Here is a 14,505-nt window from a genome sequence, read left to right on the forward strand (position 1 = left end):
AAGTGTCTGTGAAGATCTCCAAGGGGAAACATGATAACTGGGATAAGTTAGTTTTCTTATTTATATAATTTTTTGAGTTATAAAAGTAACTCATATTTATTATGGAAAAGTTAGAAGAAAAAAAGAAGAAAAGAAAAATCATTAATAATTCTATCCACCACAGGAACTAACTGTGAACATTTTGGTGTATATTTTTCCATGTTCTTTTCTGCGCTTGATAGATGTGTTTATATGTTTTATTTTTACCAAATGTAATCACATAAAGTCTTCTACTCTTTCAAAGAAACCATTAAGAAAATGAAAAGTCAAGCCACAGACAGGGAGAAAATATTATGTAACATTATGTAAATGTTATAGAAAGCATTATGTATTATTATGTAATGTACATATATTTTATGTATAATATTCATATAAAACAGAGAACTTGTTTCCAGAAAAAAATTTAAAAATTCTTACAACTCAAGAAAAGGCGAATTAAAAAATAAGCAAAAGATTTGAATGGACATTCACCAAAAAGATATACACATAGCCAACAAGCACATGAAAAGAGGCTCAATGTCATCAACCAACAGGTAAATATGAATTAAAACCACAGTGAGGCATCACTACACCCCACCTTAGAATGGCCAAAATTAAAAAGAGTGGTAATATTAAACTCGTAAGAGTATAGAGCAATCAGAATTCTCATGCATCGCTGATGGATATGTAAAATTGTTCAACAAATTTGGGAAACAATTTGGCAGCTTCCTGTGAAGTTAAATGTATACTTAGTGATACACTGAGCAATTCTACTCCTAGAGGTTTACCCAAGAGAAATGAAAACTCATGCAAAGAATTATATTTGAATGTTCACAGCAGCTTTATTCATAACCTGCAAAAACTGGAAATCACCCAAATGTCCAGCAACACCTGGATAGAGAAAGTACTGACTATCAAAGTAGAGTATGACTCAGCAGTAAAAATGACTATCTATACAATATAGGGGAATCTCAAAATCACTGTGCTGCAGAAAAGCCAGACCCAAAAATTGCATGCTGTATGGCTTCATTCATATGGTACTCTAGGGAAAAAAAAAGCTAATATATAGGGATTGGAGGCAAATCAGTAGTTACCTGAAACCAGTGCTGACAGTGGCATTGACTAGAAAAAGGAGCAAGGGAAATCGATGGTGATGGAATGTTCTATATCTTGACTCTGAAGATGGTTACATGGTAGTATATATTAAAAAAAATCACACTGTACACCTCAATTGTGTCCATTTGATGTTATATAGATTATATGTCAATAAAGTGAATTTTAAAAAATTGAATCACATTGAGCATACTGCTTTTTCACCTGATAGTAACCTAAAAAAGATAGCAACAACTACCTTCTGTATCAACACATGGATATCTCTGCCATGGTTTATGATGGCTTCAAAATATTCCATATGGTGGCTATGCCACAATTTATTTAATTAAATGATTTAACTGTAGGGCAATTGTATTTTAACCATTTTTTTTTTTTACCATTACATGTAACACTATGTTGTTCATCTTTCAAAGTAAGTGTTAAATTTTAAGTTACAAATTGAGGAGCATTAGATAGTGAAACAAAATGAGGCCTCCCAATCAAAGGAAGAAACAGTCATAAAATGACCACAGACACTGAGAACACTGCCCACTTGGAGAGCTTCAAAAGGTCTTTTTGACCAGAGAGTGTAAGATGCAGGCAATCAAAGGTGATGAGGGTGAAGTTGCTAAGATTCAGATCATGAAGTGCCTTCTAAGAAGGAGATCTTGCCATTTGCAACAACATGGATGAACCCAGAGGACATTGTACTAAGCAAAATAAGTCAGACAGAAAAATACTTCATGATCTTACTTATACGTTGAATCTTAAAAAGTGGAATACATAGGGGCCCCTGGGTGGCTCAGTGAGTTGAACGTCCGACTTTGGCTCAGGTCATGATCTCGCAGTCTGTGAGTTGGAGCCCCGCGTCCGGCTCTGTGCTGACAGCTCAGAGCCTGGAGCCTGTTTCAGATTCTGTGTCTCCCTCTCCCTCTGCCCCTCCCCCGCTCATGCTCTGTCTCTCTCTCTCTCTCAGTCAAAAATAAATAAACATTAAAAAAAAGTGGAATACATAGAAGCAGAGAATAAGACGGTGTTTTACCAGGGACAGGAGCTGGGAGAAACAGGGAGATGTTGGTCAAAAGATAGAGAGTTGCAGTTTTGTGGGATGAATAAGTGTAGGAATCTAATGTACAGAATGGCTATAGTTAATAATACTGTATTATATACAGAAAATTTGCTAGGAGTAGATTTCAGGTGCTCTCACTACAAAAATAAGATGGTTAACTATGTGTGGAGATGGATATGTTAATTAGCTTGACTGTAGTAATCATTTCACTATATGTATGTATACCAAGACATCATGTTGTACATCTCAAATATATATAGTTTTCGTTTTTAAATTAAAAATAGATGAGTTTTTTTAAAATAAGGTACTTTGAAAATAGAACTACCCCACAACGCAGCAATTGCACTGCTAGATAGTTGTCCAAAGGATACAAAAATGCTGATCCGAAGGGGCACATGAACCCCCATGTTTATAGCAGCACTATCAACGATAGCCAAACTATGGAAAGAGCCCAAGTGTACATTGACTGATGACTGGATAAAGAAGATGTGGAATATGGAATACTAAGCGAAATACTAGGCTAAGCGAAAAAAGTCAGTCAGAGAAAGACAGATATCACATGATTTCACTCATACGTGGAATTTGAGAAACTTAACAGATGAACATAGGGGAAGGGAAGGAAGGATAAGATAAAAACCAGAGAGGGAGGCAAACCATAAGAGACTCTTAAATACAGAGAATAAACTGAGGGTTGCTGGAGGGGTGTTGCGTGGGGAGATGGGCTAAATGGGTCATGGGCAGGGAGGAGGGCACTTGTTGGGATGAGCACTGGGTGTTATATGTAAGTGATGAATCACTGGGTTCTACTCCTGAAACCAATACTACACAGTAAGTTAACTAACTTGAATTTGAAGAAAGAAACTTAAAAAAATAAATAATAAATAATAAAAAAAAGAAAGAAGTTTTGATTTCTCCAAAAGTAAAGGGAGAATATCCGATTTTCAGACAAGTGACACAATTTGATTTGTGTTTTAGAAAGTTCACTTTGACATCTGGGTGGAGGGTAAATTGGTGACTCATTCAATTATTACAGCAATTCAGGGGAGAAACCACAGGTACCATGAAGGGCTGCGAAGAGGATAGTTCTCATGGAGACATAGGAGGAGATGGGGTAAGGAAGACCAAGAAATTCTTGGTCATCTAGGACATCTCCCAGGAACCAGAAGGTGGAGAGAAGAGGTTTATCAAGAAAGACAAAATATTATAGGGGTCTTTTTCAGACTCTGAAATCCATCTACAATCTGGGGTGGATTCATTGGTATGATACATTCAGCAAATTGTGGTGAACTCACTTGGATACAGGCAACACTGATGGGCCTGAAAAACAAGCCCTTTCACTTATATTACTATGTTCTGGTGAGTTTTAAAAATTGAATTATTTTCTGTTGTTGCATTGCTGTGGTTGTGCACGGTGATACTGTTATCTCAAATATGATACATTCCTACTGACTGGCTAGGTAATGTGTTTGATAATTACTCTGATATCCCATTTGAACATATTTTATTTTTACAATTTCTACTCAGTATGGGTTTTTATTTTATTTTTTTTTCAGGAACGTATATTTACTTTCCAGATCCCCTCTTAAGATTGAGCACAGGTAAACTTCTTTCATAAGGTTTATAATGTGCAAACATATATTCCTTTTTATGCTACTGGTCTATTTATTGGATTAACTAGACGGATTTGATGTGAAAGCTTAGGATGATATTGAAAACACCTCACTTCTATTGTAGCTAAGAAAATCAGCTTTAGAACTAGAGAGACCTTGTATTGGGCATTATGTATAGACCTTTAGCTTTTTTATCACAGCTGTTCTTTGTTGCCATGACAACAGAATTAACCATTTCATTAATATCCCTGAGAAAAGACACATTTATGCATGTCTGACTTCGAACGTAGTCTCTGTTCAGATCTCAAGGTCTTTGACGTGTTTACATGCTTGCTTTTATCCTCCAATATTTTGCTTAATGCTTCTACAGGATATTTAAAGCAGAGCTTTATATTTTTAGACTTAAATTTCTATTGGCTACGTTGGTTTGGCTGCTTTCAAATGTCCCCTGAGTGGTGAAACAAGCTTCAGAATCTGAAGCCGGTGAAAGCAATGGGAAAGGAAATTTAATACAAAAGAAAACAGTTACCTGTTATAAGGAAAGTCACTTGTTTGTTTTTTCCTTCTTTTGGACTCCACTTGGTGAAATGGGTGTTACTATAAATACTGAGGAGTAATCCCTCATCAGAATGGGTGATCCAGCTGTTTCTGTTGCTGCTAAAAGCAGGTCGTGTGCTGATTGCAATTGTGATGAAAAGGCAGGAAAAATTTTCCTAAAACAAGTAAAATCCATCATTTTGAAAATAAGACCTGAAGAGAATAACTCTGACCATTACCCCTAAAGGTATGATGATTCCTTATATGTTTCCATCTACCTTTTCTTTTAAAGGAAAAAAAAATGTGTCCTAATATTGAACTTTTTGCAAATATTCCTATTTTTAAAGACCAGCACAGAAACTCCCTAATTAACATTAAGGCAGCTTGAGGAAGCCGTTAACTCTGTTTTCTATTCATTCACCTTAGTTAAATAAGTAGAATTACTTCCTCCAGAACGATTACTGTTATTAATTTCTACCTTTTTTAAACATCTACTATTCATTAAGCCACTTTGCAAAGTGTTTAAAATGCGTTAGCTCATCTAATAAATAACATGAGCCAACAGCTGTGTGAAGAAGGTACCACTATCCCCATTTCATAGCTATGGAAACTGAGACTCAAAGAAAACTTGTGTAAAACTTTACAGCTCCTAAGATTTGAATCTTAATCTGTGGGACCTCCAAGCCTGTACTAGTATCCATTAGGGCAAAGTAACGCCCTTAGCTCTTCATTTCTGCTCATATAAATATTGTAACAACACTTAAAATATTTACCTTCCCTCCAAGGCATTTTGTCCTGGAAGAGGGAAAAGAGTCTGAAGGAATATTATTCGTAATAATTAAGCTCATAAAACAAGAAGGCAGATTTGAACCAGTGACATAAAATCTTTAAAAACCAAGGAAGGTTCTGTGAGACTAACTGCACACATACGAAGAGTCTTGAATGCTGAATAGCAGCCACTGTAATAAAGAAAAAAATTCTTACAGAACACAATGATTTTTTTCGTTTTTTTAAAACTTTCTTGAATTTCCCCTTTTTTATATCACAGCTTTATTGAGCTATAATTCCAATACTATAAAATTCATCTAAAATGTACAATTCAATAATTTTTAACATGTCCACCAATCTGTGCAACACCAAGGAAACATTGTACCCACTAACAGTCACTCCCTTTTTCCTCCACCCCTCCCTTTCCCCCATCACCCTTAGCCCTAGGAAACCACTAACATACTTTTATCTTTAAATATTTGCCTATTCTGAGCATTTTATAGAATTGGAATCATATATTATGCAGCTTTTTGTGTCTGACTTCTTTCACTCAACATAATGTTTTCAAGGTTCATCCATGTTATAACAGGTATCAGTACTTGGTTTCTTTTTATAGCCGAATAATATTCCATAGTATGGATAAACCACATTTTGTCCACTGATGAACATTGGGTTGTTTCCACCTTTCTGCTATTGTGGCGATTATGAATGATACTGCTGTGAATATTTGTGTACTTTTTTTGTGTGGATGTACGTTTTCTTTCTTTTTTTTTTTTTTTTTTGAGGCTTTGTTTGCTTTTAAGTCATTCTTATCTTTCAGAAAGATGGAATTCAAACATCTTCTGATGACTAAAGACCTCACGGAATTCTAAACTATAATCCATATCAATGCTTTACTTCTACTTTCTATGAGTTATAGATTAGAGACAGAGTAATTAGTTCAGATAACATTAGTCAGGATTCTTAGCCACTCATAACTTTCACAAAGATAGTCAACTGATTCTTTTCCAAGTGACAATGATTATTTGCTAAGTTATTTAAAACACTAAATTTAAAAAACACATGAAAACATTTGCATAAAATAAAATTTATTATTAAATTCTCAGATAGTAATAATCTGTATGTCTTATCTTCTTATCAAATATGCATTTTGGAAACACTACTTTTTCAATGGAACTAAATACTTGGGAATGTAAGACAAGAAGAAGAAGAAGAAGAAGAAGAAGAAGGAGGAGGAGAGGGAGAGGGAGAAGAAGAAGAAGAAGAAGAGAAAAAGGAGAAGGAAAAGGAGGGAAGAGCGTGTGTGCCTATTTTTCACTTTTAAGTGCTGATCTTGAGAAGGATTGTCTAACTTCCTTCTCTCCCACTGCTGACAAAGTCAAGACCTAACCTTTAACAGACCAAAGAGAGTGGCTCTGACTTCTTTTTCATTTAGTTATATGCTTCTGTTCATTAAAAGCTCAGAAGGTTTTGAAATTAGAAATAAGCACATAACTTATTTTCTGAAAGGGAAACCCTGTGGGTTTCTCCTATTGGTGGGCTATTTTCTTATATGGAATGAACAGCAGAGTTTATCTTTTGTCCGAGTTGTATAAAGAACCATGAAAATCATAATCCTTTTCTAAAATACAAGGAATCCAAAGGAAGGTTAAGAGTGAATTCTTGGTATTTCTAAATGATGACTTTTGTGGATCCTGAGCATAGTGTTAACATCCATTTCAGAATCCAACAGAAATTGCATCAGCTAATAAGGTAAATGAGGTTTTTAATAGTCGCTTCTCATCTCTGCACAAGAGGGCAGCCTTTCACCAAAACCAAGGAAACACTTGGGCAGGACATTTTGTTAATTTGTATAGAGACCCTTCCAATCCTAGAACTTCCAAGGGGAAGGAGCCTGTAGTGCAAAGAATGAAGAAGTTATGAGATAGTTAATAACATGCGCTGTCAATCCCAGAAGACATCTGCCCATCTAGATCACCATACAAATGTTTGCGGCTTCAGTGAAATTTTTCTTTATTGTGACATAAATGTTTGAATTTCTTAAACTGCGGTGGACAAGTATAAACTTCTGAAAATAATGCTAGGGATAAGGTATTTTTTTAAAAAAATCAATGAAATCAAATTGCTCCTGAAATCAAATTGCTCAACCTTAAAAGAGGGTATTTTTTTTCTTATATCTCACATGGATTTTTTTTATTGGTTATCCCTAATCAGATTTTAAGGTTTTAGAATCAAATTGCCAAAATCAATTCGAAGTGAGTAATAATTCATATTGGGGCAATTATAAATTTAAATTATAGAACACAGTTGAAAAGATTTACCAAGAAATTAAGAGAAACCCCCCCAAAAAAGTTGCTATAATGCACACACTTTCAATATAATTAACCACGCTTGACAGGAAATACATGATTTAAATGTATTATGATGGCATTCAGAATGCTATTTAAAAACAGGGCTAAAGTCAATTTGTCACACAGAAAGGTAAATGTAACCATCTTTATGTCCAAAGCTTTGCAATAATATTTTCATGAGTATAAACTAACCACAGTCCCCCTTTTTTTCTCTTAAAGTTTATGGAACTTTCAACTAAATATTTCACAGGAAATTACTGTCTCCAAGAATATAAAGGGTTTTTATATGAAGGATGCTGATCAGTTGTTCTCCATGGATACAGAGAAGCAAACAAGCAGAAATTGGTTTAATATAGCAGGAGAGATTTCAATTGGACACAAGGCAGAACTTCTTGACTATCATGGTGATAAAGAAAAATTGGGGAAACCTTTTCAATAATTTTTCAAAGATAACTGTCAAAAAACAGCCAGCGAAATGGATAGGAGATGTCTTTACTTTTATTACTTATATTAATAAAATTGAGGACCAGACAGGGAAATTAATATAAACCTAACACTATTTCCACCATTTTATTTGTTTTTAAACAGAAGTAGTCATTTCATACTAGTTAATCAGCTAATAGTAAACAAGGAACAGCATTTCAATGTCCATCAGGTTTAGTTTTATAAATACAAACAAGCATATTTCCTTACAAACCCAGTTAAGAATTCGACAAACACCGGACTTGCCTTTTCCTCTAGATCACATTGACTTGGGGAAGGTAGGAGAGGGATAAAAAAGACAGCCAACATAAAGATGTGCTTTTAGCCTCATTTGCTCAGCAAATTTTATTAAATTGAGAGCTCCTAAAATGTAGGGATGGCAGACGGCACGCACACTGCCTGGCACACAGTAGGATCTCAGCGTAGGTTTACTGAATTATGACTCCATAAATTGAATTTTTTTTTCTGTTCCATTAGAGAATCAAACTCAAAGCGCTCTTAATTTCCCTAGATCACGGCAGAACTAGAGACAGAGCTCAAGCTAAGCAGCTCGACTGTTTGCAAAGCCCTTTCATAATCTATATAAACCTGTAACTACTTTTAACTTGCTCCTTAGCACACCGTACTAACCAAATACTTACAGAGTCTTACTCTACTGAGAGTAAACTTCATTTGGCCACAAATATTTGTCTAACATTTACTATGTGCTGGACACTGTGCCAGGTGCTGGAGACATAGCCTCAAACAGGGTAGGCACAGTTCCTGCCCTCCTGGAGCTTACACTCTAGAAAATGTAAGCTGTTAAATTGGCAGTGAAACATTTAATTATTGTTTCTATAAGTGCTACAAAGAAGTCCAGGGTGTTAGGGAAGAACATAACGGTTGGGGTCAAGGGTGATCTCAGAACCTGTTAACAGTAGCAGAAAATGGTTACAGGATAGATTGGGTTGATATTGAGAATTGACTTTATTTTTTTTAAGTTTGTTTGTTTGTTTGTTTGTTTAGACAGAGTGAACATGAGCAGAGGAGGGGCAGAGAGAGTCCCAAGCAGGCTCTGCACTGCCAGAGCAGAGCCCAATGCAGGGCTTGAACTCACAAACCATGAGATCGTGATCTGAGCTGGAATCAAGAGTCAGATGGTTAATCAACTGAGCCACCCAGGAGCCCCCTGAGAATTGATTTTATCAACTGAGATCCAAAGGATGAGAAAGAGTAGCCAGGTGGGGAATTAGGGGACAGTATTAAGGGAAAGTTGTATTTCAGGCAGGGTGGAAGGAGATATGCAAAGACCTAAGTCAGGGAAAAGCATGGCACCACAGAAGGAAGAAAATAAAGGCAAAGTGGAAAAATATGGAGAAGGAGGGGAAGTTTCTGAGCCCAATCAAAAGAACAAACAAGGCATCAAAAAAAAAAAAAAGTGATGAAAGGTCATACTGAGGTACTACCTGCTGGGGAGAGACTGACTCCCCTTGGTCTCTCCCTTTTCAGTACCAGCACTATGCTTATCATTCCTCCACAGCATATTTCCATATGCCCACCACCTTCCTAGCCACTTGTCAGCTCTTGCTCACCAGTAAAGGGGATGTATACTCCAGTGCAGTTGTTTTTATGGAATTTACTTGCCTATGGAAGTATCCCTTTGAGGATTTAATCATAATGTGGAACATTCTCTATCAGGGCAATGCTGAAATAGGAGGCATAAATGGTGCATAATTCTTGAAAAGCCCATCGTAGACTTGGGTCTTTATAACAAAATAAAAGCTCCATATTAAACTATAAGGCATTACACTTCTGTAAAATAAATTAAATAAACGGCCAGCAGGGGTGTTTTACACAATTTATTGGTGCCCTCTGCAGTCAGTGCTACATCTCATTAGTGGCTCTGTCACTCATGAAAAATGTGGCACCTATCAGCATCACTCATTAACTTAAAGCATGTGCCCACACATCAAATATATATTTTTTAATTATGGGAACATGCTATAAAGATGTGCACATGTGCCATGAACAACAAAGGGCATTCTAACCTCTCCAAACCTCTTCTGGATTCTTTTTCCTACCAAAATGGTGAATAAGATACTGTTCTCATCCTTTCAAAGTTTTTTTCTCTCTACCGACTTTTTCCACTTGCATTCATTGCAATAGTCCAGACTTTGCCAATTTTTTTCCTTCCTGACATTTCATTTTTAATTAAAAATGACATTTTAATTAAAAGGAAACATATGTAGAATAAACAGAATAACTCACCAACAGCAGAGACTGGGGTTGTCCTGTCGGCCCAGTTTTAACCTTTCTGGCTCATGAAAGGCTGTGCTGGGCTTCTCCACAACGGTTGCCAAGGCACATTCTTGACAGAAAAAAAAGGGAAAATTTTAAAAGATGCTCATCAAACCAAATTCCACCCACACCCAGAAGTCCCTAGGAAGTGCTGAGGGTGAAGAATGGAGATACTATACCCACTCCAAACTATACAGTCCAGGACTTTCAGGGCTGGGAAAATCAACCTTTCTTCCACTCAAAATATTAAAACTATCGTTTTGGTGAGAGACCCCAGTTTTACAACTTTTCATGTTTACAGATGGCCTGATTTGGCAATCTTAAATGTTAAGAGAATTAGAAATCTGGCAGGAGGTAAGCATAGCCAAAAGTAAAGTATTACAATTTAAAACCAACCACCCTTCTATGAGCAGCCGTGACTTAGGACAGTTTGCATCTCCCAGAGCCATCTTGCCTCTCCTATGAGAGCTGGTGCTGGAAGGGTCCCCTGGTCAGGGTAGGGGGTGGGGGGGTGGCGTGCACCAACCCTCTCCCTGGAGTGAGCTGAATTCCTGCACAAAAGCATATTGTGGTGTGGAAGGGAACAGCAACAAGACCAAACAAAATGACAAGAAAGAAGCCAACGATGGATGAACACTGAATGAAGGCAAGTAAATGATTCTTTAAACAAAAACACCAAATAACATGAATTGGCCCATGTCCTCAGAAAACAGCATGAGGATGAGGATCAACAGGAATCACCATGATGACCCAACTTTCCCCAGATGTGGTGCACATTTTCTGACAAGCATAAGGGCATCAGGACAGATGAAAATCAGTCACGAACAGTCATTGTAATTATAACCCAGCACGAAGGGAGGAAGGAAAAGAATCTAATTTTGTGGCACCTCCCAGATGCCAACCAACTGCTTTCTCATTCCAGTTCAAAGAAGAATTCCATACATCAGTGTTATGGATTGAAATTGTTCCCCCCAAAGAGATATATTAAAGTCCTGACCTCCAGTGACTCAGCATGTGAATTTATTTGGAAATAGGGTCATTGCAGATGTGATTAGTTAATTTAAAATGAGGTCATACTAGAGACCCACAGGTTTTGGAAGGAGCATTTCACACTTCTGGCTCCCCAAACCATGAGATAATAAATTTGTTATTTTAATGCACTCAGTTTGTAATGGCAGTCCCAGGAACCAAATACCGTCAGATGCAACTGTCTTGGCATATTACAGAGGAAAAAGGAGGCCTAGAAATCCGAAACACTGTCTCAAAATCCCGTCGTTATTGAGGGTCCCAAATCAGGCTGACACAAAGCCTTACGTGCTTCACCATATGTTACAATGCCTTCAGGCCTTCAGACAGTTATCTAAATTAGAATTCCATAATATGACATGAGGAGTTCATGACTTTGAAACACATAAGCAACTAATATTAATGAAACAGCTCACTCCCCATGTTTTTTACCAAAAAAAAAAAAAAATGATCTCGTTTGAAGAATAACCACACAACCACCAAACTGGATTCTTTTAACATGTATTTACTGAACTCCTATTATCTGTTTCTTCAGGTATTGCTCTAGGAAACTGCCTTCAAAGGTTTTTCAATGAATCGGGAAAGCATACATGCAAAATTAGGTTACAAAGTGCCCTGGTGTCATGGGCAGTATAACAGAGTTATATACCTGATATATACTGGGGACTAAAGAACTGTCCAGAGTGATCACGAATGGGCTAAAATTCATTCTCTTAGATGTGCAAGCTATAAAATTAAATATGTATTAAAAGGAATTTTTATTAGCAATGATCATTTGTGAATAGATTTTTCAGAGAAAGTATGAGAGAGATCTACATGAATATGTGAAGCAGCTGTATGTTCTCATTGCCATCAGCTGCCCAGTTGTCCCAAACAGGTTTGTGTATAATGAGAACCAGCCCACCCACCTCTGAACACAGATTGGATACTGAGGATGGAAACTACCCATTCCTTGCACACACGTGTAATTTATTGTTGACTTACTCTTCTATTTTCTTCATTAGTAAAACTTTACCCTTCCTGAAGACTCTACCTCAGGCAAATAGCTTGATTTTTCATTATAGAAACTTCTGGAAACACATACCAAATTTTCCTTAGAAAGCATCAGTAGTTTGTGCCTTAAGGGTCTTTCAATTCCTTCCTTCAAAAAATTCTCACCTTGCTATTTCCACCAATCCTGAATGGTTGCATGGGGATCCTTACTTAATCCTATCAAGTCCCCACATTGAAACACATCTTAAAAGTTTCAACTCTAAATAAATTCAAACCTGCCTTTCCGTCCCTGTGTCCATCCCTGAACACTATCAAAGTTCTACTGAGAAGGTATGTTCTCTCTTACCCTAGTAAAGAAGTAATAAAGATAAATGGAATCATATTAAAATTTTTAAGTTTATTTGAGCAAAAATCGATTCAAATCTGACGGTGATCAAACCAGAAGTGATTAGTGACTAGAAATACTCCACCAACAGGAGCTAGGGGCAAGACTTTATAGAGAAGGGGTAGAAACAAAGCAAGGAAATTATGTGATAGGCTACACCTTAAGTCCTTGCATTATTTGGGAAAGCCTAGTTGGCTGTTTGTGATTGGTTGTCCTTAGGTCTTGATTTCTTGACCTTGAGGCACTTACAAGTTCAAGTTTCTGGTTTGCTTACATAGGTTACTAAGTCATTAAAGCCACTTCAGTCTAATGACCTTCTTGTTTAATTAATTTAACATAATAAACTAAATTTTATCTCAACAGGTTGTGCTAGGCTGATGATATTTGGGAAGCTAGTATTTAACAATAATAGTGAACAAAGAAAAGGAGACAAGTGTGAAGAGGAAATAACAACTTTAGTTTTTAACACACTGAAATTTAGGTGTCTGGGAAATAGCAAAGTAGAGAAGTCCATAAAGGCGGTTAAAGAGAGCTTAAGAGAAGGATTTGAACAGAAGATCTGGAGTCATTACCCAGATCACTCAAGAAGCAGGTGGAGCGTGATACAGAAGGAACCTGGGCAGAAAGCTGAGAAGGATTCATTTTAAAAGGATGGGGTAAAGGAGAAAACCTCCCAGAAATGAGACTAAGAAGTAAAAGGATGGGGGAAAATATTCAGAGAGTTAGCTATCGTGGCATCCAACAGTAAGTAGACAGTATTTAAAAAAGTAAGGAGGGGTCCACAGCGCTAAATATTTCAGAAAGGACGGACACACACACACACACACACACACGAACACCAAATATGGTGAAATTTACCATAGAGTATCCTCCAAAGGAGAGCTAATTCAAAATCTAATTACTTATGAAAGGACCTTGACCTCTTCAAGACAATTTTATTGCATCGCAATGTACGTCATCAACTTTGGGGCACGTAATTTCAACCTCTCAGGAAAGAGTGAGCCCTAGCTGATTAAGAACAAAGTGGCTTTCATGACAATAAACAAACAAAAAATGTTGTTTCCTAGATTATATGATGCAAAGAATGGCTTAGTTTTAAATTTCTTTAAGTAAACATCAGTTTTCTTGGAGCTGTTTAATTATCAAACTTGTTCCACTGTATTACCTTAATCCCTGATCGAAATGAAACAAAAATATGCTTTTTTCTGGTCATTTCATAATCATTCATTAAAACAGTAGGATCATTTATGCAAGCTAAATTCTCATCCCCAATCTCCCAAAAGACTACACGGCATGCATATCCGTGGCTGCTAAACAAAAGCTTTTCTCTTAAAGTCACTTAACTTCCTTCGGTTTTGTTTTTAAGCAAAGGGATTTATCAGGTTCTGGGCTTTGTTTTGCATTTGAAGCTTTATCAGCGTTAGATATGCTTGATTTGTTTTTCAGGCAGAGCTTCCTAGAGAGGTAAGACAAGTGACTGAGTGATTTGCCATCGAGGCCCAAGCAAGTTTGGGGTTCTTCAAGCTTTTTCTCCTTCTTTGGATAGGCAAACGTAAAGCACCCTGTGGATTTAAAAGTTAGATCACTTACTGGTGCTGGTATTATGTTGACACTGCCTGATTTACTGACCTTAGGAAATAATTTTGACAGCACACCAAATCATCTTTAGCAATCCTGGAGAATCAAGATCTTGTTTAGATGTAAATTGAACTCAATGACAACTATCCACAAACTACCCAGGACATCTAGTTGCATTCATCAATGTTTGATGAAAGAAAAAAGCTAACCAATCATTAAAAATCGTTATTGCCATCCAGAAAAATGCTAAATATGTATCTTCAAAAATAAAGATCACCATAAGCCAATCAAGAAATCATTGAATTAGTAATTTTTGGC

The sequence above is a fragment of the Panthera uncia genome (genome assembly GCF_023721935.1).
Source record: "Panthera uncia isolate 11264 chromosome C1 unlocalized genomic scaffold, Puncia_PCG_1.0 HiC_scaffold_4, whole genome shotgun sequence".
Taxonomy (NCBI): domain Eukaryota; kingdom Metazoa; phylum Chordata; class Mammalia; order Carnivora; family Felidae; genus Panthera; species Panthera uncia.